This window comes from Fistularia commersonii, chromosome 2 (genome assembly GCF_037954325.1).
Source record: "Fistularia commersonii isolate RoL2024-O1a breed Wild chromosome 2, RoL_Fcom_v1.0, whole genome shotgun sequence".
Classification (NCBI taxonomy): domain Eukaryota; kingdom Metazoa; phylum Chordata; class Actinopteri; order Syngnathiformes; family Fistulariidae; genus Fistularia; species Fistularia commersonii.
Window position 1 is genome coordinate 20487741 of NC_141285.1, and position 24647 is coordinate 20512387.

The 24647-nt window shown below is 41.6% G+C and overlaps 1 protein-coding gene across 3 annotated transcripts in view; it reads right to left on the minus strand.

Annotated features, from left to right (window-relative positions):
• Nucleotides 1–24647, minus strand: part of grid1a (glutamate receptor, ionotropic, delta 1a) — a 292750-nt gene that overhangs the window by 264440 nt on the left and 3663 nt on the right. The window lies entirely within an intron of this gene.

Below are 24647 nucleotides of genomic sequence, written 5' to 3' on the forward strand. Positions count from 1 at the left end.
TTGATCCCAATCAAACGTGTGCCAGGTGTAATCCTTTTCCGATGGAAACAGCAATGGCGAAGGCCCGAGAAGCCTTTTCCCCGTCCAACCTCACAGACAACCGATCCAGAGTGAACCCTGCCTCTCACCCAATGAAAGCCAGGCTGGGCTCCAGAATTGCGGTACAGACAATGAATGAATGATCTGTTTATGCCTATAAAACGATGTATCTCAACGTTCAGATCTCTGATTTCGGAGATTTCAGAAGGTCGGGGAAAGGTGCAGCGTCGTGATGACGGGGTTTGACGTGAATATCGATGTGACTGAGATGACAGGCAGCAGCACGTTCCCGGTGTTATTTTTTTTCTTTCCTCGATTAAGACCTTTCGCTCCAATAAATGAATGCACAATCCAAGGTTTACACTGTTTGGTGCCAAATCCTTTTGGATGGCATGAGCAGGAGGGGTGGCGCTTGATCTCCGCAAAATGTGCTGCATGCCAACATAGATGTAGTTTAATATTTGTAAAAACATACCAAGAGGCGCGATCCCTGTTAGTCCCTTGACATTTGGACAAGTTCCCCAGCATGATAGGGAATTCGATTAACGCAATCCCTTACGCATGACGTTGAACCAGCTTGTCCCGATGCTATCTGAAGATAAAGCAAACCAAGCCAAAAAATTCACGGTTTTGCCCCGGGACCATCAGGCATGGATAACGCGGTGAATATAATAAACTGGTTGAGAAAGGAAAAGACTACTGGCTGGTGGTGTTAAAGGTTGACTTTGTATTATTGCTAATATAGATTAAAATTCACTGTAATTCTTCAATGAAGTTTAATATTGTGTCAAATAAAAAAAAAAAAGGAAAATCAAATAATCATCTAATTTCATTTATAATTATATCATAATGATTATATAATATCCCTTTCTTTTTTTTTTTTGAACATTTATTAGAACAGGTTCCTTAACAGAGTCACACACATTCTTACAAAACCTCATAACAAGATACACATTATACAATATTCTTTATAGGTCACTTATTTCCTCACTAGCAAGCGAAAAATAAAATAAAACTAAAAAAAAAAGAAAAATAAAATAAAACTAAAAAAAATAAAAAAATAAAATAAAACTAAAAAAAAGAAAAAAAGAAAAAAAAAACACAAAAAAAAAAAAAAAAAAAAAAAAAAAAACATTTAACTCAGTCAAATGGAGATAATATCTTCAACTCTCCAAATATTTTTTAATGGGTGCCCATTTGTCAAGATATAGGTCTGTCTGAAGTCGTAAGTTTGCTGTTATGCGTCCCATGCAGTTTACATCCTTAAGCCTCTGACGCCACTGGTCCAGGGTAGGTGGGTGGGGTTTGAGGCAGTTTACTGTGATCATTTTATGTGCAATTAATAGAAGAACTCTAAGCAAAAACACCTTAAGGTTTTTAAGATTTAAGGTTTTTCCTTAAATCGCTTGTTGATGTTGTACCCATAATAAATTGCTGTGGATCATAATATCCCATTTAATTAAAATATAAAATAAAACAAAAGTAAAAGCAAATGTGTGGCGAGAGGCTTTCTTTTGCCTTTCTTTCTCTCTGTATTGGACTCAATGGAAAACAAGGACAATATCATCGGAACGGATGTGAGCGCACATGCATACTAATGCCGATTCCATGCACGTAAACAGGCCCGCACACGTACACGCGCAAAAGCTTCCATCATCACTCATCCCGGGAGAGCCGGGGGAAAGCGAAGGAAATCCCGGCAGCCAAAGTCACACGGTAACTTTGACTTTCAGGCTGATGTATTTTCTCTCCTCCAGGCCCCGGAAGGGAGCGAATGGAGCGTGGTAATTACTGCACGCTCTCTTTCATTTTCATAACCCGGAATACAGCGGGACATTCCTTTTGCCAACGCTTCGAGTATAATCTCTTTTTATTTTTTTATTTTTATTTTTTGGTTCACCGTGTGTGATTGGCTCACGTCAGGTTGAAAAAAAAGCATTACCCTTGTGAATCTGTAAGGGGTCTATGGATTATATACTGTGGAAATATATGTAATGTCTCAATATATGTAGGGAAGGGAATGACGGAAACATCGTCGTGTTTATCTCGCTACCTATTGGTTACAAATTGTATAGCTTGCATTGCTTGTAATCTTGACAAGACACATGTAAATTGTGATAAATTACCTATTTAATTTCGGTTTTTCTTTTGTCAGAAGCCGCAACTGGATATCTATACGTATCCATATACCGTAATTTCCGGACTATTGAGCGCACCTCAATATAAGCCGCACCGGCTAGCCGATCGCTATCTCAGTCAAAAAAAACGTCAAAGTCGTCTTCTTTGGTGTCGGAGTTGAACGGACTCAGAATTTCTCTGTCATTTCATCGGTCCGATGGGACGAGGATAAATGTTTTAGCGGCGTGAAGCTCGTTAGCCCCCCAAAAAAACGTCCATATATTAGCCGCAGCGTTGTTTCCATGAAAAAAGTCACAGCTTATCGTCCAAAAATTACGGTATATTTTACCTCCGATACTCTCGTCCGCCACTTATCCTGCACTCTGGTTCGCAGGGAATGCTGGAGCCTATCCCAGCTGTCATCGGGCCACACATATATGAGCTACGAGGCAGGAATACGATTGTTCAAAAGTGAAATTATCTACATTAACCAAAGAGGACTGACCATTCATTCACTGAAAAATTGTCAGTTTACTTTCAGATTTCTCTGAATATGAAGCGAGAAGCCTGTTTGACCACCGCCATCATTATACTAACATTCATCTTTCTATGTCAACTTTAATTAGTAAAACTAAGTAAAACTTCTACACTAATGCATTGGCTGAAAGGAACTTCTTTTAGAGATGCAACATAATTATTCTGACTTGACACCTTGACATTGAATGTGACTGGATCGAAGTAAAGCCCTTCCTTGTTTTTTGAAAAAAAATAAATAAATAAAAAATAATCGCCCAAAAAAGCCGATTGGACATTGTATTGGACATTGTAACGGTTAGCTTTTCTGTAACAGCAGTAGAATGTGATTTAAAAAATTCCATCCTTTTCCGCGTAGTGGTGGTGCATCGCCCAGATCGCCCTCATGAGCAAACCGCCCATGGGGGCCTATGCATTATATACTGTAAAAATATATATATTTATATCGTATTTATTGCGGGGGTAAAGCATTGTGCAGAGCGAGAAGAGAAATGAAAAGGGAACAGCTGTAAGGTGTCCTCCCATCTCCTGCGTGCGCCATGATTTTTATCTCGCGAGCAAATGCATCACATTTCCATTGTTAAATCTCTTGGTCCGTTTCTACTTCGTCGACAGGTGGACGGGGGGGGGGGTAGAGAGAGAGAGAGAGAGAGAGCCGTTGCCATGTCAACCGATATGTGAAAACCAGCCCGTTACACTACTCTGTCCGGTGCAAAACTATAGCGATTCTTGATAAAGAACGGTATTTTTTAACACGGTAATGCAAGAACAATGGAGGTAAATCAAGTCAGTTGTGCGCTTGCGCTCATATTTAATGCACACACACACACACACACACACTCACTCACACACACGCGCTTGCATGCTGAACTCACTAACTCTGATAAAAGCACGCATACTAATGGTCCCGTCATGAATGCCACTGTGTCCAAGAGTTTCCATTTTTTGAGTCAATGGCAGTGAGTGGGCATGTGGTGAGTCAGTGAGGGGTGACTATTCAAGGGGAGGGGGGATTTTTTTCTGCACTTTCTTCCTGGTTGCACGGTCTGCCAGGGTGTTGCTAAGGGGAAGCTGGCACCGCCAGACAACGATGACATTGGTTTGATAGGCACTCCCCCCCACCCGCCGTTCAAGACAAAAAGGAAAAGATAGAGCGATGATCTGAAAAGCTGCCACCCCCTTAACTCCCCCACTCCTCTCCCTGGGGGCAAAACTTCTTCTCTCTTCCTACTCGTCTCTTTTGCATTTTTTTTTTTCTTTGCCAGCGCCTCCGAGGCATCTTCTGCTGACCGTGATAATGTTCACATTACAAAAAAAAAAAAAAAAAACTTCCATTTGAAGCTGTGAAGTTTTTACTCAAAAGCAAAGTGCAAACACACTCCTTGTGCATTTGAACGTAAAAACCTCGGACTGCGCCGTCAGCACATTTCCACTCCCTCGCAACGAAAGTAATTAAATTAATTATCATTTCAGCGTGAATTGCTGCTTCATGGCAGCGATGCACGTTCATTGAAAGAGCCAATTCATCTAAATCCTCAATACAGCATCCTTTTACTGGAAATCCAACTTATATTAAATGGATATATTAATAAATATTAATGATTAAGTTGTGACTGGGATGGTGAATGGTCGGGGGTTGGCGGTTCCGGCCTGAAGCAGGCCCACCTCTCGTCCAATAACAGCTCGGATAGCCGATCCCCCACAACCAATCAGAGCAGGATAAGCAGTACAGCTAATTAGTGTATAATCTAAGCTGTTGTTCTGAAGGTATGGCTGTAATAACTTTATACGAAGATTGTTACACACATCTTTAAAAAGTTACAGGGAGATACTTTCATCCATGATTTAAATGATCTAATCAACTCAGTGCTTGTGTGTGTGTGTGTGTGTGTGTGTGTGTGTGTGTGTCCACCAGCATGGATAATAAGAGGAGAGAGCCTGAACACACCCACATCACTCTTTACAACTTTGTGTGTAAAGGCTGAAGCCAACTGCAAAACACTGAATTCGACTTTATCTGCAAAGCCACGATATTGAAATTTTCTGCTCTTGTTTGAGCTGCAGCTCAGATCCAATACGATATGGCTGATTTAAATGTGGCTGTAGATATGGAAAAAAAAAAGAACATAAATCCTGCTTTTAAAGGCATTACACACCAGCCATGAGGTTTTTTTTTTTTTTTTTTTTTTTTTGCCTTGCTCTTCCCTCAAAAGACAAATGATGATCCCGAGACGCGATTCCCGGCACATTACTCACTTACAAGACCCGAGCAGATAATCTGGACATTGTATTCTTTGATACGGTGCGCAACGGAAAGAAAAGCCTTTATGCAATGAAAATGATAAAGTATCCGATATTTCTACAAGTCACACACTTGTACTGAGGGGACACTTGTCAAGCACCTTCTCTATATATTGATATGATATGTTCATGTGTGACATTACAACCAAACCCCTGATTCAATGAACCCCCCCCTTTCCCTGGACCCTCTCGCGGGCCAAAACCCAGGGATTTCTACCGGTTCTTCAGCTGTTTCCAACAGTTTGAAATTCCTATTCAAATGCAAAGTAGCCGCTCTGGTTCCAAGAAATTTTTCACAAACAGCATCTGTGGAAGTTTGGAGGCCGGGGCTCGCCTTCTGAAGGACAGCAGCTGAGTTTGTGACAGAAATCCACCATTGATTTTTTTTTTTTTTTTTTTTTTTTTTTTTTACGCCGACGGCTGGAAATGGGAGAAAAGAAAAACGCTATCCATCCATCCTTGTGCATTGTGGCACAAATGCAGTTTGTGCTCGGCGCATCGACGACGACGACCCTGAAACCCCCCGAACTCTCAGAAGGAGAAGAGCAGAAGTTTTTATATATTTATATATAAAACGACTTTAAGTGCGGTAGACCAGAATGACACGTTAATGCCGTATTATACAGCCTTAAATGTGAAGTCTAATTATACGCGTGCCAATTTTTTTTTTTTTCATTCTTGCAAGTGGCTATTTCATGGGAGCCAAAAAAACTAGTTGTTGCGTTGACGGCATACAGAACGACCACATGCCTGATAGTGACATAATGTAACTGCTCTAACTTGTTCAAGTAAAATAATGAATCTTTCACGTTGCGTTGGGTTTGAAAGGGCTTAAAGATGTAAACACGACATTAATGCTGCTCCCTTCAACACCTATTTCTCTCTGAGTAATGTGATCCTATTAAACCTTCATGCGGGAAAGGATGGGAGGAAAAAAGAAAGAATAAAAAAAAAGTCTGAAAACTCCTCAGTAGTCATTTTCTGAAAACATCTGCTCTGGTCCTGCCATTATGGTGTGAGAGCTTTGAGACAGAAAACACAATCGTATTGTCATGGTAACAGTAGCCTTGAAGACATACTCCTCACCTGTCCAGAAGAATCAAACCAAATGTTAAAATAAAAACATTAGAATTTATATCTAAAAGATTTTTAAAAGGCATTTACCGATGCACAGAAACATCAGACTAAAATCAGTGACAGAAAACCAGCATTTAGTGTTAATAGTCAATAAAAATTGTCTGTGCCATAGCGGTGTTTGAATGTTGGAAAGCATGATCTGATGACCCTTAAGCCAGAGATTGCAGTTTGACTTAATCTTTGCAAAAAAAAAAAAAAAAACTTAGCTATTATATGACATGCTAATTGTAGCTAATATATGTTTATTTCACCTTAAAAATAAAACTGAAAATATAGCTGAAAATTGCTGGCAACCCATTTAAAATGATAGGAGAATGTGGCTACACATTTTTTTTTTTATGTAACATATACCGATATATCCTATATATATTGTAGCAGAAAGAGGGTTGTGAATAGTGATGACAGACATGGATAAATCGATGGATATATTGATTTTCTGTATAAACTGATGCAGAGAGTCTTATGAATACAGTGATGATAGACCGGCAGACGGACAGATCGATAGTAATGGTAAATCTCCAATTATGTAGCGCTTAGCAATCAAGCAGGCCATCGGGAGCAACTTGAGTTTGGGTGTTCTACCCAAGGACACTTCGGCATGCAGACGGGACGAATCCAACGGCCAAGCTGGGAGGGACTACCACTCAACCAACTTAGCCACAGCAAGACAGCAAGCGAGCTAGCTAGCTAAAAAAAAAAAAAAATTCAATTTCTCCAAGGTCTTGCACAGATTACAGTCAAATTCATCATCCGCCGTTGACCCGTCTCCTCCAAAGCAGCGGACAGCTGCGTGCAGCGCCCGGGGACCGACTCCAGTTCTTTCTTGCGGTCTCAGGGAGGAGTGCTGACAGTAGTACTAACTCGCTCGGTGTATTTGATGATAGCTGAAACCGGGTCACCAAGAGAGAAGCCAGCCAGTCTTGGGGATAACATGTCAACTTCACACAGAAAATACCAGGGCTCAAAAGCTCCTGCTGTGGGGCGTGCTGCCCAAGAGAGCACCGCTTTTAACTCACAGCCATTAAATGGCAGTGCCAAATTGAATAATAGTCAGTATTGTACTCTGGACTGCTTTTCATGCTTGTTCCCCTAAATACTACCAGCAGGTGTGGCCTTCACAAAAGAGCACAGTCATTAGCAATATTCAACAGGCCATGGGGGCCGCGGGGGAGGATGGGGCTCAGTTGGTGGAGCTGCTGTCCCTCCAGTTGAAGGGTTGGAGGCTCCTCCTCCTCCTGTCTGCATGCCGAAGTGCCCTTGGGCAAGGCGTCAACACTCAACCACCTGATGCAGAGGGTTCATTGGAGACCCCCAAAATATGGGAAAAAGTAAAAGGGAATACATCCAACATATGAATCCCCAGAAATGATTGATGTGTGTATATATATATGTATAATTTTTAAGACCATGCATATCTTAAAGGGTTAATGCCAAATTTGTTTCATAAATCATAAGAATGTTCATATATGTACAGTGATCCCTCGCTATAACGGGTTTACTTTTCACGGCATCGCTACTTCACGGATTTGCATCGTGCATTGTGTCACTCCGCTTCTTCTCTACCTGTGCGTCAATAACGTTACAGTTTAATATGTACACATGTGTAAAACAGCTTGCCAAATTTACATTACGTATGTGCAAATTCTTTTGCAATTTCAAGTTTCTCTAAAACCCATAATGGTGACAAAACGCTCTGGACCGACAAAAGCACCTGCGGCAGGGCCCAAAAGGCAGCGGAAGATGCTATCTATCGCATAAAGTTAAACTTCTGGACATGCTAAGGGAAGGTATAAGCTATGCGGCTGTAGGTCGGCATTAAGGAATTAATTAATCTTCCGTTCGTTCCATATAGAAGGAAGAAAAAACATAAGGATGACAGCAGCAATGTATAATAGAGTATTTAATTGTATGATGATTGTAAAAAAAAAATAAAGGTTTCTACTTCACGGATTTTGCCTATCACGGGTTCTTTTTGGAACGTAACCCCCCCCGTAAAACAAGGGTATACTGTATATACACATATATATATATATATATACATATATATACACACACACACACACACATATATACATATAAATATACATATACACTTGCATATACAGATATGTATGCATATATAAATGTATATGTATATGTATATCTTACCCACAGCAGGTGTTCAGCTTTGAGATACCTTTACTTATTTATTTGTATGCTTGAGGTTTTTTGCAGCTTTCGTGGCAGATCATAGCGTCTTCACAAATAATTGGTGACGGATCAAGGTAAAGATTGATAAGTATTTCAAGTATTTGAGGGAGAGAAGTAGAGCGGAATCCAGGGGTTGTAAACATCGGTATCTTTGACGACTCTGCATCCGCCTGTCAGTCTCATACGGCGGCTTTAAATATCACGTATACGGAAGACGCTGACATCCATAAGGTTTGCAGCGAGATTTTCACAAACATAAAAGGCGGAATAAAATATCGAGCTCTCGTGATTTATTCAACAAGTGTTCATAGAAGTGCGCCGGTGGAAAAAAAAAACCTGAATGGATGTGAATGGTGAGAAAATATAATAATAGCGTATCGGCTGCATGCCCTGTATCAGTTGAATGTCCTTATATACGTCCCTCTTATTGGTTTGTTTGGGTGCATTGTGTGCTACTGAATATTCCCACTGAATGAGTCAATTTCCTCGGAATAAGTAAGGACTGCTTTTGCCAGACTTGAGAGCTCCCGGTTCGTTGATGAAAAGACAGAATAGCTGTAACCTTGACTCGATAATAATTACATTTCATCTATAAGATGCATAAAGGTAGAGGTATTCAACTATTTATAAATAGTGAACATGGCACTCTATATAGAGCTTTTATAAGCCTCTAAGCATTTAGAGCAGGGGTGTCAAACATACGGCCCGCGGGCCGGAACCGGCCCGCAAGGGGATTCTACCAAGCCCGCAGGATAATTTGAAAGTGAAAAAATGCATAAAAGACAAGGATTTATTTTTTTCTAATTAAGTGCAAATTGAGAATTTTCTGCTAGGAGGCGCACTATTTTGGTCAGAGTAGACGACAATCCGCATCACTGAGACAGACAAATCAGCAGATGTTATCAATGCACCACCTGTTGCTTGTTATGACGTTGTTTCTACCCTGTTCTCTACCTCCCCGCTACGCCCTCATTAGCCAAAATGTCGTTATCAAAATAGAGAAAAGTAGTTAAAGAGTGTAGAATTTTCAAAGAAAAATTGACTATGTCCTATTTATTTACGGAGACGCACGGGAAACCTTTGTGCTTAGCGTGTTTGCAACAAGTTTCGGTATTTAAGGAATATAATATACGGCGCCGCTACGAGACTCATCAGAGCGAAAAATATGACAGCTTGTAAAGACAACTGAGAACAGATAAGATCAACGAATTGCTGGCCGGTCTGAGGAAACAGCGTCCACTTTCACCGATAGCCGAGAAATCAGCGAAGCAGCGGTAAAAGCCAGCTAGCTAATTGCTAGCAAATATGTGCAATTTAAAGTTAAGTCACCAGCTTCACTACAAACTAATATGATGGAATTCTACTGTTCATGCAACTCCATACATTTTCAGTATGTATTGTATGAGTATGCATGTTTCATGGATGAAGTTTACACATTTACAGGACAGGTGAATACTCCAATCCTTACACATTTAATGGCACCCTTTTTAGTTTTGGAGGGTGTAGGCAGGGATTCAATTTAGATTTTATATGCACATGTGTAAATGGTTTAAAAATTCCTTTCTTTATAAGTCTCACTTAATCTTAAAGTGCATTACTATATTTTTCAATACCAATTACTTGTTAAAGTTTTGTGCCTTTGTACGATCAGTGGGATCTCATGATCACATGATTGCAATGCATACATGTGAATGATAGAAGTAAATTGCACTTTTGTCTAAGGAAATATGAGGTGTTTCATGAAATGTTTTGTGAAAGGATTGTTCATTAAATTCCAAGATTTCCCAATGCCCTTGTACTTCTTTACACCAAAACAGAGGAAAGACGTGATATTTTGGTTATTTATTGTTGAGTGTGCTATTATTTTAATAATCTGGCCCACTTGACATCGACCTAGGCCATAGGTGGCCGGCGATGAGAAATGAGTTTGACACCCCTGATTTAGAGATTACATAAAAGAACCATTCAAACATTTTTGTGTCCTCCTGGCAAAGGCAAGAAGACTTATTATGAGTTCAGCATCTTTCTCATGGACTCTGCAGGAGGTCTGAAGGAGTAGGGGATCCAACCAATAACCCTGTGAACTGTTTCAATCACTGCATTATGGTAAATCTACTTAATGTTTATAGACTAATACCTACCACTGAGGTATTCAAGTGCAAGAGCCTTCTGTTATTCACACACACTCACACACACACACACACACACACAGAGTGATGGAGTAACAAAGTACCTACCAGCTCATCAGTTTTACTATCCTGCTTAAGGACACTTCAGCACAGTCGCTTCGGGAGCAGTATAATTTAACCGGCAACCTTTACAATTAACAGGCCGAGATCGACTTATTTACCCTCAGACTGGATCTGGTCTCAGGACCGATTGGCGACATTTGGTCACATTTCTGTTCCGACAATTTGCAAAAGCGTCTGTCTTGGAAAAAAACAGCATTGATAATTCGTTGAACGCCGCTGATAAAAGAAAGCTAACAGCCGGCTTTAAACCGGGAAGTCATAAATCAACTAATAACAGATCCCCGAACAACACGTGGTGATGACTAAATCAGAATGAATGATTCAAGGAAAGACAGTTTAGCCGTAACTCATGATGATTCTCGCTGCCGATTCAAAATCACGTTCGACAGCCGAACGGCTTTATCCATATTTGACCCAGTATCTGAGAAACGTCTTACTGTTTGGACATCTATACTGTTTTAGGTTTCCACTTATGAGGTTTAAGCTTGGGATTCATTTCACTCGCAGAGAGCTTACACACTAGCTTAGCCTCATCTCTGGATAAAACACACGTTGTACGGGTAAATTAGAGAACTTGTGGAAGACAGAGAGATTTTACTTACAGACGGCGCCTCTCGGTCTCCGTGTCTGTGGGCAGCGACGCAAATAAAGGTTCCTGAATAAATTTTGGCATGTCTTCATCAATGAGGCTGGTGAGCCGAGTCCACAGTTCCAAATCACTCCAACGCCTCCCCCCTTTCTTATCCGTGCAACTGATAATTTCACAGCCAGCGCGCCCTGCATGATCTTCACCTCTGCACGCCGCCATCGCTTTGCTCTCACACTTGCACACCGCGTTATTCTTTTAAATTCTACGTTTCTTTCCACAGGAGGGTGAAATTTAAAAACACCACCAGCATCAACTGTTGCCATGCATATATATATATATATATTGTAGCGTTTTAGTCAGGGAAAACACCTGATAGATGGTAAAACGTCTATTTAATAAGCAATGGCTTATTAGAGGGATCACTGTACATATATGAACATTCTTGTGATTTATGAAACAAATTTGGCATTAACCCTTTAAGATATGCATGGTCTTAAATAAGCAATGGCCGCAGCCACGCCGCACAAGCCTGCCATGCAACTACTGTTCCTGCTCAATTCCAGCTAAAAAAAAGAACAGAATTCCTTGAACCCCAAACCACACCCACAAAATTCTCAGCAACCCCAAAATCACACAGAAACAAGCATAAACATAAACCCCAACATTCATGACTCGCTACTATATATATATATATATATATATGTGTGTGTGTGTGTGTGTGTGTGTGTGTATGTGTATAATATATACCGTATATATAATTATGTTGTCTTCAAAATCAACATAAATATAATCGGAACTATATTTATACATATATATCCATAACACATACATAAACATACATATATGTATACATACATATACATATATGTATGTGTATATGCCATACAACTACTGGTCCTGCTCAATTCCAGCTAAAAAAAAAGAACAGAATTCCTTGAACCCCAAACTACACCCACAAAATTACCAGCAACCCCCAAATCACACAGAAGCAAGCATCAACATATACCCCAACATCTGTGACTCGCTACAATATATGTATATATTTATACATTTATATTTGTGTTTGTTTGTATGTGTGTATATAATATATATGTATAATTACGTTGTTTCCAAAATCACTATATATGATCGTATTTATATTTATACATATATATCCATCCATCCATACATACATACATCTACATATATGTATGTATGTGTGTGTGTATATATATATATACACAAACACATGCATATATATGCAAACACATGCATATATATGTGTATATATGTATATATATATATATATATATATATATATATATATACAGTATATATACACACACACACATACATACATATACACATACATATATTCATATATTCATATGTATATATTATATACATTGCCAGTGAGTCTGGAGGGGTACTCGTAACATGCAGCACCGCAATGTATAGCAACGTAAAAGGAAGCCGAGGGCCTCATCAGCATCAATCTGACTGGACAGGGTGTATCCTCTGGGCCATCTCGCTCCCTTTCTTCTCTCTTGCTTCACTCTCACTCAATCTCTCTTGCCTTTAACAGGTAGAGCAGTATTGATGGCCAATCCCTAGTGGTGGTTGAGGGCTGTTTGGGGTCGTGGCAAAGCACTAACATCTGTCACGGCATTCTCCGCAGCTCGTTATAAATCTGTCACGCCGGAAAAGGCAGACATGAATAAGACATGGGAGGGGTCTGAGAAACCTGTGAAACGGAAAACACATGTTGCATGTCCGTGTTTATGTATGACAAGAATCTCACTAGAAAATGAGTGGCATGTAGGCAACAGCTCTGATGGCCATAGTTTTTTTCTTTTCTTTTCCAGGCTTTTATTGGTTTGGCATACATCAGATGCTGCTCTCATATCAAAAAAAAGAAAGGAAGAAAAAAATCAATGCAGGTGCTAAATGTCTGTCAAACAGCAATTCCAAGAGCGGCCTGTGATGAATGTGTTTTTTTGGTCTTTTTGTGGCTCTACCTGACGTTGCTAAATGATCCAAATCATATTCACCGATGCCAAATGTCTTGCGCGAAAGTTGCATATTTCACTCTGCCCATTTCAAATGTTTCCATTTTTTTGTTGTTTTTTTTTTTCCCTCCTATTTCCACTGCCCTGCATAGACTGGTCACCATGGCAGCCAGAGGACATTAATCAGTTTCACACACAATGACCCCTAAACCATCCTCCATCAAATATGCCAGTGAGGAAAAGTGACAAGAATATATTGAAATCAGCCCCCAGCTATCTGCCAGACAGGGACCTTGGACAGCGCCGTGCATTTTACAACGGCACGGTGACACAACGTGACCACCGACGCTCTCTGATTAAGTCAGTTTTCATCGTGGATGACACGAAAAAAATTGTGAAGAATTACTTCAAAAGATAATTTAAAAATTACAGCAAGCAAAGCGGTAAACTGCAGGCTCTTTTTTTATTGTATTAATGTGCAGGACCCAGCGCTGTTCCGCCGTTTCCAGGAAAGCTAGCCATGTTTACCCGAATTAAAAGATTAGAAGGTCCCCATTGACATTTAGGGTGCTGTGGATGATTTAGTTAAGCACAGATCAGAATTGGCATTTAAGTGAGTCACAGTGTGTTTTTTACTCAATGACTGGATACATAAAGACAGCTCAGGGTTCTTATCAAAAATCTAAAAAACTACCAAAAGTCACAACATCAAAAAAAAGTAGACAAGAATTCTGACCGACTCTGATTATAAACCCGAATGAAACAGATAATTCTTTTGACGGCCGTGATCAATCAGTCTTTCATATTAAAATTCATTTAGGCTTTAATTTGCATATGGACAGAGCCTTCTGTCCATCTTCTGCGCTGTTCTGCACATTTTTTGGGGAATTTGCGATTCCCAAACAGAGCAGTACCACCACAAGTCGTTCGGGAGCAGCCTTGCACAGCGTGCTCAAGCGTGACCAGCAAAAGGAAGAAGGAGAGGAAGAAAATGTGTACGAAAATGTCCCCATGTTTGTTATATCAGCATATCTGACCGAAATGATAAGACCTTATGTTCCCGGCAGACAGCTGCGTTCCTCTAATTCAAACCTACTAGCAGTACCTTCTGCTCGCTCTAAGCGATCTCAGGCAAAACTGTTCTCAGTTCTACTACCTCAGTGGTGGAACAAACTCCCAGAAGCAACAAGACTAGCATCATCTCTCTCAACCTTCAAGAAACAGGTAAAAACATTTCTCTTTCAGGACTTTTTACTGCGCTGATGCCCCAGATCAGGTTGGCAGCAAGTTAGGCTATGCTGTGTGTGTGTGTGTGTGTGTGTGTGTGTGTACGTTTGTGTGCCTCTGTCCATTAAAAAAAAAAAAAAAAAAAAAAACCCTCACTAACCCAAGCTTACTGTTCTGTATATTTCCTGTGCATCGTGTATTTGCAAGTGTATTTGCAGTCCCTATGTCCTCTATTGTAAGTCGCTTTGGATAAAAGCATCTGCCAAATGCAATGTAATGTAATGTAATGTAATGTAATGTAATGTTTACTACGATCCGAAGTGGAAAGTGTGAACTCTGCACTGCCCTCTAGTGGACGCATCGATTAGCCGCTGTGGTGACGAAAACCTCGCCCAGGCCGTACGTGGGCTTAATAACATTTCAAATGGACGGACCTGTTTCCGCACGTAACCTGCGCATAAATGATTTGAAGAGATATTGCACTTCGCACTTCCCTCTTGTTGTAGCTTTCACAATGCGCTTGTCATTGTGTACCTCATTTCACCGGAAGAGTAGCTGTCAGCCAGAGCCAAATTCCTTGTATCCGTGAACATATTTGGTTAATAAAAGGGATCCCGATTCCTCTAAGTGGGCTTTCTCTGTGACAGCTGCTGCTTAGCAGCTATAGCAAACTCTGGCTAAGACGTCATAGTCATACATCCACTGCCGCTCTATGTGCGCGGTGAGAATGGTAGATACTAAAAGAAGAAGTGCACAGCCTGATAAATACTGTAAGAGTTTTGCCGCTGAAGAATCCTACAGATGGTGACTTGAGTTGTTTGCAGAAGCACATGGAGGAGTTTGTTCATATGGCAGCAGTGCACCGAAGGCGGTAAGCAACGGGGGGGTAAATCACCAGACACACTTGATCTAATGCGCTAATGTCCGTAACACATGAAACAAAGCATTTCATCAAAGCAAAGCAACAGGAAGTCCAAACTTACTGACTTACTAAGAATCAGGAAATCTTCGGCGCAACGCGAGCTCAGATGTCGATTCATCACACCGTCAGGGGATCAAACCCAGCAAAATGGCAGGGATTCAAGCTTTATGCATGAAACATGCACACACACACACACACACACACACACACACACACACATGCATGCACAGCGAGAGTGCTCAAGTCTCCTTATTTTCCAAATGATCTTCATTAACTCCTATTAAGTACATTAAATGTGGTTAACTGTCCAGAAATGATTGTGATACAATAATATTTCAGAATGATAACTATTTGATTCATTATTAAGTAAAAGAAATAACATCTTTTTTTATTTATGTTCAGATATTCTTTCTGTCACCGGTCACTCTGTGTTGACTGACTCATTCCATGACACAGATGCTGATGAAAAACACAAAACGGTATTTTAAGAAAAGTTATGAGCCACGAACGAGACAGCTGTGCATGAAATTTAGCGAGGCATAGCCGAAAAGACTGATGCGACGAACGAAGCGGCGTGATACGCGCTCGCCATCCCGCATTAACGAGCTTTCTCGCAGGCAGGACTCCGGAGGCGGACAAATGTTGTTCTGTCCTCCTGCAGGAACGCCGAAAAGCAGGCGTGCCTGAGGAGCGGCCACGCAGTGGCTGGACGGGGTAACGGAGCGCATCAGACATAGACACATCAAGCTGACTTTCTCTTTCAAATTGGATGGTGTCCAGGGCGGTTCTCAGCCCGGGCGTGGCGAAAAACCGGCGGGATTTAGGTGCCATTTACGGCCCGGACTTCTAGGCAGAAGTGGTCTTCTTGGAAGATAAGCGGTCAAAAGACAACTAGCATCGTAGCAGGGAAACAAAGTAAGTAGGGCAAAGAAAAATGGCAGGTAAGGAACGTGGGGGGGGGGGGGGGTGACCTGATGAAATATTCGGCCCTATCACGCCATCATTTCTCTCCTGGAGGGATGGAGACCCCTGCAAACACCTACAAGCAACAGTGGGGTATCTGTCGTCCGGGAGCATCAATACTGCTCCGGTTCCAAGCGATGTCACCGGGACAAATTGCAGCGCCTCTAGATCCTGGCTTCATTTTTGTCACATTTGGGGGAAGTGAATTATTGTTCATCTGTACATGCAGTCTGGTGCTGCGTGAGAGGCAATTATGCCGCGCCGCTGTTTGTGCACGACTGTGCAAACAGACGAAACCGAATGAAGGTTGAACCCCCATGCAAATGGTGAGTGGTGGGCCTTGGTGGGCCAGCGGATGAGATTAAATGGGGAAGGTAAGTCTGCCGCAACATCACTCAGCTGATTAAGGTGCCAGCAGGTCTTCATACAGCCCATTGAGAAGCTTATGATGGATTAAAATAACCAGTGGATAATTAACAGGGGCCAGTAAAATGGCCTGATCATCCAACCTTTGTGTAGAGCTGGTAAAAAGACATCAAACCGCAAACAAATCCATTACCTAGATTTATACGGCATTATTAAATTCACGGGAACCGTAATAGTGAAGGGGCAGCATTCCATCACGTTTAGAGCACAGGAAGTAATGAGTTGTCATCAGCAGAGAAACTGATGGAGGATATCGCGCGACCCATGCCGACATTTCCAAAATCAACCGTTTTTTTTTTGTCAGCATTCGTCATAAAAGATTGAGCCAAACAAAAAAAAAAAAAAAAATGGAGGAAAGAAAATTGGGAGAGAGCTCTTAAAAGTCTATCGTCTTTCAGGGATAGAAAGGTCAAATAATTAATTCCTCCTTTATGTTGCCTTCACAGGGCTTAAATGAGAAAGAAGGTTGGCTGGAGGTGTGGAGTGTGAGGATTCGTCCAAACAGAACACTCAACAAATTAGTGAACATCATGAACAAAGGGAAATTACCTCAGAAAGGTTTCAGGCCAGACGGCTGAATGTCTTGCTTTTGCGTGGTTCTAAATGTTTAGCTTATAATGTAGAGCAATCTGCACAGCGTAGCCGAGTTAGCATGTACAGCCTATAATAAAGTATTCAGATATTGTCCGAACTGCAGCGAAAGTTGGGCTTCAGTTTGGACATCAATCAGAACGAAACGCAATTCCCTGCACCACCATAAATAAAATATCCAATGTTCTGACAGCCTTTTTCTTGCAAAATGTCTGTGGTCCTCTAAGTCAAGTCCGGTCATATTTATTAATATGACGCCAAATCCCAACCCCAGTTGTCCGGTGACACTTTCCATGTAGATCAGGAGCGTCTGGACCGAACTCTTCAGCAGGATTCACAGGAACCCGACGTTCCCCCCCCGTAAGCAAGCATTTGGTGAAAAGTGGCAGGGAAACGCTACCCTTTGACGGATCCCAACTCAATGCGAGCGGCCTTCTGCCTCGACTGGGTGCTGGCAGAGGTCTGCCAGCAAAATTTTACTTTTAGCCACGCCATATGGTCTAGACAGCATAATCTAAATAGCAACTACATAGCAAGTTCTTCAATACTAAAGCATTCTGCGATCTGCACCATGAAGGTCCTGAGCACACGCCGAATTCTCCGTCATTTCGTCCTTCACGTATTCTGAAAATAAAAGAATAATAATTCGTGCACGGAGAGGAAATAAACAAAAATAATAAATAAAAACAAGCTTCCCTTCGCATCTGTAAATCATGCAGGAGGGTTTTTGGGGATTGTGAAAAGAGAGAGTGAATGGTTGTTTGTCTGTGTATGTGGCCCTGCAATCGACTGGATCGTCTAGTCCAAGGTGTGCAGCTTGGACAGCCGGGAAAGGCTCCAGCATCCCTGCAACCCTGACTGTAGGACGTGGCAGATAATGGATGGATGGATGGATGGATGGATGGATGGATGGATGGATGGATGGATGGATGGATGGATGGGTGAAGCCAGACATGGCAGTGATAAAAGCTTTTTATATTGTTCTATTATGAAGCTGTCTTTAAATGTTCCTAATGTCGCCTTTGCAATGTGTGAAACATTTCTGTATGACAAAAGGACTTGTTCTCGCATTAATGTGAAGAGAGTCTAAATCTCCAGGTGTGATTATATATATATTTATAACATGTATTACTTCTTATCATGAATGTCACCCGGATTTATCATTTAATACATCATGCATTAGAATCTTTACAAATGCAAATCACATATACGCGTGAAGCAATGCAACGGCGAAGCTGTCCCTTAGCCTGTTGTCACCATGGAAACTTGATTTGTTGATATAAAAAGGCATAAGCACAGCGGCGCCAGTGCTCGGTTTCGGATGCATGGATCTCTGCCCTTCATCCTCTTTGGGTCATCTGTCAAAGTAAAATATCGCCTGACAAAGAGACATCAACGCCTCTGAGTGGGAAAACTTTGCTTTTGCTTAATGCGACGACCCCGGACGGCGCAGTATTTCCCGCATTTTCCGGACAATGACATTTTCAGGAAATCGTCCTGAGTGCACACGCCAAGTTTGGTTTCCAATGCCTGAAAGGGGTTGCTGAGATATGGCTGCTTGACAGCATCGCCCCTATTTTCCATTGGAGGTGACAGACAGATGGTGACAGGCATAAATCCGTATGATAATTTCGTGGGGTTTGGCCTCAAGATTGTCCATTTTGGGTCAAAACTTGGCAAACTTTGCTGTCTCTGACAGCATTTGAATCTCTTCACGAAAGCCAACGTGATGGAAAGGGACACGGCGACATGCGTTGAACTTCGTGCTTTGTCCCAAAACTCCAGTTCAACAGTTACATCGCGAAATCAGACGCAGGACCAAGACGGTATGTATTGAAAGTAATCAGTCCAAAATCAGAGTGAGATATTTACAGCATTTTTTCTTTTGTTTGTTTGTTTTTTTCAGCGGTCGATTACGTTAATGGGGTTCATCGAGAGGCAAAACCAAAACCCTGACGTCGGCCCGGTCCGCATGTTTTGTTCGGTTTCTCTTGATCGCGAGACAATCGCATCAAAAAAAAAACATCACTCTTGAAAAAAAAAAAAAAAAACTAAAAACTAATCAGTATGTGAAAGATATTCTTTTGAATTTTCTCTCCTGATATTGAGATCACCCTATTCATGCACCGGCATATAAATTGGAGTGTACTGCCAGTTGTGTGGTCAGGGGGTATCCAGCCAGCGATGAGCTGTCATATTCAAATGAAAAGAGGATGGGTGGGAATGAAAAGTGGAGTGTTTCTGTGTGTTTGCCGCCTCTGTGACATCCTTGTTAATATGTGTCGCCATGAGCGCAAGGACAAAGGAAGCCAAATAAGGGCAAACATGACACTGCAATGATTCCTCTCACTGGGCGAGCAAATTTCTATCATCACTCTTGTTTATTCAGGACTAGATCTCGCTATCTCTTCTGTCTTATTTTTTTCTCTTTTCCCTAACATCGCGGGTATTTAGAAGTCCTAGTTCCGACGCCCCAGGGACACTAAACTTCTTGTTAAGTTTCGAATTCTTTGTCTCGGCTAAATGAGATTTGGCAGCACGATCCATAGGGTCTTGAAATACCGAAGTTTGCCGGCGGGTTGTATATTGCGCTCACTTGTAAATCCCACTCTTTGACCTCTAGACGTGCAAGCTAGCAAGTTTACACTTTCGCAGTTATCTTGAAAATGACTTTTAATTTGCATCAACCCAACAGTGAAATGAGACGTCAAAGACATTACCTGTATTAATACATCAACCATTATGGCACCCATTTGTAGCTTGGCCGCTATAATCGAATCCCGCACAGAAATCCGTCATCAACCACGATTAGCCGAGTCACTTGACGTCTCGGAGGGCCGTCTGATAATTCGTTGGATCGAATCACGTAATGAGCAGAACGCATTGTTACGTGTTTTTTTTTTTTTTTTTTTCCTCCTACAAGTAAGCCTAGCCGGTAATCACACCCCCCGATTTCGAGTGAAAGTTCAATTAAATGATCTCACCCAACTATCATAACGGTCAAATTTCTGTTTTTGTAATTGACACACTTCTAAATGCACTTGTGTAATATGTAATCGTTCACTCCTTGAATCTACTGGCAGCTGGTTGAATCTACGGATTGTTTAAAATCTAAGGATGTACAAGACTGTCTCAGAAAATTAGAATATTCTGATAAAGTTCTTTATCTTCTGTAATGCCATTAAAAAAACAAAAATTGCATTTTCATGATATTCTAATATTTTGAGATAGAATTTTTGTGTTTTCTTAAGATGTAAGCTATAATCAGCAATATTAAGATAATAAAAGGCTTGCAATATTTCGCTTGATTTGTAACGAATCCAGAATGTATGACATTTTTGTTTTTGCAATTGCATTACAGAAGATAAAGAACTTTATCACAATATTCTAATTTTCTGTGACAGTCCCGTATACCATTAGGACTGTCAAATGTCCAAACAGTAAGTTCGACATATTTTCCATCCTTACTGTTCCTTTCACCGCTCAAATGTACTTATTGTGCAGTGTCTTCCTTTGTTACCTCATCTTTATTCCTCGCCTTCACCCATTACCTCCCATCAACCTCTCCTCCACTCCCTGAGTGCCATGTGGTGGCAGGGTCTTGTCTGCCACTCGCAGTGGGATGGCAGCTAACAAAAGAGCACGACAAAGGTCAACTTATCCCAGTTGTCAATCAACTCTCGCCACCCTGCTTCGGCGTCTTGGGCGAGAATTGGGGGCCACCCATCGATTTTCACATCATCAACTGCAAATTGTTTCCCCACTCGCTGCGGGGAGCCTATTTTCCTCTAATCACCTGCATTTCTTTTTAATTAGGGGCCAAACGGTAAACAGTCATTAAGTATGTGAAATGATACCGAATCGAAACCAACGACAGACAGATTAGTGACATATACCGTATTTTCAAGGCGCACCGCACTAAAAGGCGCAGTCTCAGTTATGTGTGCCATTACTGTATTTAAAACACTCATAAGGCGCACCTGATTATAGGGCGCAGGTTTTATATACAATCCACGCCCACACTTCCCCCTTGAACATTCTCATGGTGTCCTCTACTACGTCCACCTTACAACAACAACAACACACAAGCATAAATGTTTGCGTATTTAAAAAATAGTACGGGAGCTAAACTGAGTTTGGTATTTTTTTTATCGGTAATCGTCATTAATCGAACCCATCAAAGTCCTCATCCTCTGTTTCTGATTTGAACAGCTGCGCTAAATCTCCATCAAACATACCAGGTTCACTTTCTTCACTGTCAGAGTCACTTTCCGTGCCGTGCGGCTCCTCAGAAATGATGCCGGCTTTTGCAAAAGCTCGAACAACAGCAGACACGTTAGCCCGAGCATCTACAATCCGTTCGCAAATTGTGGCGTACCTCGCCCGGCGCTGCCTTCCACTCTTAGTGAAACCATGGAAACCGAGAAGACTTTTCGTACCCCGTTGTGCGAATGGCTACCGTGCTGGTCCCCTCCTTCTCCACAGTGTGACTCACCGGGATGTCAAAAGTGAGCCGCACCTTGTTCATGTTGGTGAAGTGGCTGGGCTGGATGTGTTTGTCGGTTTTCAGGGTTGTTAAAGCACCGATGTTCTGCATAACGCACATACCCGTTCTTTTATGTACAATCAACGCCCACACTTCCCCCTATAACGTTCTCATGGTGTTCTCTACTACGCACATAGGGGCGCACTGTACATTTTGAAGAAAATCTAAGACTTTTATGTGCGCCTTATAGTCGTGAAAATACGGTAATCAATAAATTAGATTCGCTGATACCAAGAATTTGGACGGATCCTCTATCATTTTACAATGGCATTCAGAAACTCATTTATAATGGAGGATATATAATAAAAGAAACAGTTTATTCACCGTCACATGGAGGCCTACAGGGGTACATTAAAAAAGATTACTTTTTGATTTGATGTATTTATGCAGCACTACTGAGCTCTACCCTTAATCACTGATTCATCCATTCATGCTGGAGACAATTATGGAAACAGAAAGGTGCCAGCATGGCCACGTCACCAACCCGGCTCTGGGTGTCAAAGAGGCTGCTCGGATACAGGACGGCTGCTGGTTTGAGGCCCATCGACGGCGTGGAAGTGTGTGCTTCAGATAAGCAGCTTGGGATCCTGCGTCCCGGCATCCTCCCCCTCCTCCCCCGGTGTGTAAATGTTATCGAGAATAGGGAAATGAGGCAAAATTGTTAAGTAGGGAGGATTCAAAGATGCATTGAAATGCAGGGGGCTTAATGTGTAACATGGGCTGCATACACTTCATCTATTAATAATATTTAAGCACTTTTTGAAACACTGTTATAAAGTGCTTCACATCAAGGATGCATAAGATAAGGGACCACGTAAAAGTCTCTGAGATTGAAAGAGACAAGAGCCCCCGAAAGTATAAACACCTCCAAAACTAGATAGATAAAATAGACATGATGAAACCGAAAGAAAGTGAGAGTGTGAGGTGGGGATTACCTCCAAACGGTACTTCTAAGCGATGACGCGAAATTAAAAATTTCGTGAGTAGACGTAATGGAATAAGGAATGCGATCCGAATGTTTAGAGCCGTTATCTGAAATACGAGTGGGAGAACAGATAAAAGACATTACTCGCAAGAACGTAAAGGTCAACGGCGAGAGAAAGGACTAAATAATTCTGCAGAGACCGGTTCATGTAGTGCTTTGTATGTAATGAAGATCTTGAAATCAATTCTGGATTTAATTGGACAGGAACGAGGTGATGCGCTTCGCCCGGCTTCGAACAATTCAAAGAGAACGGCGAGCGCGACCAACCGGGAATTGTAGCAGTCTGAATTTTGGGGTGCGGGTTGAAAAAAAAATAATAATTTTGTGTCAGGATTCCAATGTTCTTGTCAAAATAAGAAATAAATATAATAATTACAATAAATAATAATTTGTCTCTCCTGGAATGAAAGAGGATGAGGTAACCGAAGGCATTCAGTCTTTGACAGAAAAAAAAAAACAACAGCGGATTTCTGAAGTTATAATAATAATGATAACAAGCAGTTTCTGAAGTGGTTTTGCTGTTGGCGGCAACAGAGCCTGGCGCTGAAATGGGGGAAATACTGTGAATTATGTCAATATAGTGATGTGTGGCATTTATGTAGTGCATGTAGTTTTTGACAAAGGTACGGTAGTCGGATACGGATGGAAACACCACCGAGGTTCCAGAGGGGAGCGGAGCGGTAATGCAGAGTATCGTCTGCATAAGTAGACAAATAAATGCAGATAACTGATACGGTTTACGATTCCAAGAACTGCTCTTGTGTCCACATTGTCGCTGACCGCATCCCTCGCTTTTTGAATTGCATGATACCCGTGGCCTCGGCGCAAAAAAATCTACCCTATCATAAATTTTTTTTTTTGCCAAATGTTGATGGGACCGAATCAAGGAATTTCACATCGCACAGCCAGAAAATCAGGCTGAAATGCAGAAATTACTGTGAATTTAGTTAATGTAGTAGTGTTAGAATCTATTTGGTACATGTAGTTTTTGACAGAGACGTGGCAGTCGCATACAGAAGGTTAGTTTATCGGGGAGGTGATGCTCGGTATCGTCTGCATAGCCGGACAAATCAATTCAGACGGCGTGCTCATATGCGGAGACGCAAATGATTCTCCATCGTGACATTTAACTTATTGATACGATTCTTCCAAGAACAGCTCTCGATCCACTTTGTCCATGTCCGCGTTCCTCGCTCTCTAAATCACTTGATGACCGTTGCCTTGCACGAACAAAATAAGCTCTCCCACACATCCCATCCATAGCCAGACACTCACATTACCTAGTAAATTTGGGGACGAAACAGACGGATTACAAAGATTTGATGGAAAACAGGGCAAACAGCAGCGAAAGGCAAAGTCGTCCATTCCACCGCCGGAGAGCTGAGCTGTGGCACCAGAATATTTACACCTTCGGTGTCTCATTTAGCTCACAATGTGATTCCCAAAGGCGAACACAGCCATGTTTATTCCTTTCGCTAACCGGCTTAGCGAATCTCGCTCTGTGGCTCCTATGACTTATAACCGTGACATTCCCGGCGTTGGGCGAATCCCATTGTAATGAGTGACGCGGGCCATTCTGAATGTAACCGTATTCACCGTACACTTCGGTTCAGCTTGTTTGAGTCGCCCGAAAATCATGTCCACTTCTCTTCAGAAAGCGTGTCACTGGAATCAATATGAATTAGCGGACAAGGCATCTATGATATTGTTTTGGACGGCGGCTAAATGACAGCGGGTTATACAAAAAGACAGGGCATATTTTTATCCCGCTAAGCCTGTCAAGGACACCATGAATAGCAATGAGTTATCAAGGCCCTTTGTGCAACTGGGGACAAAAGT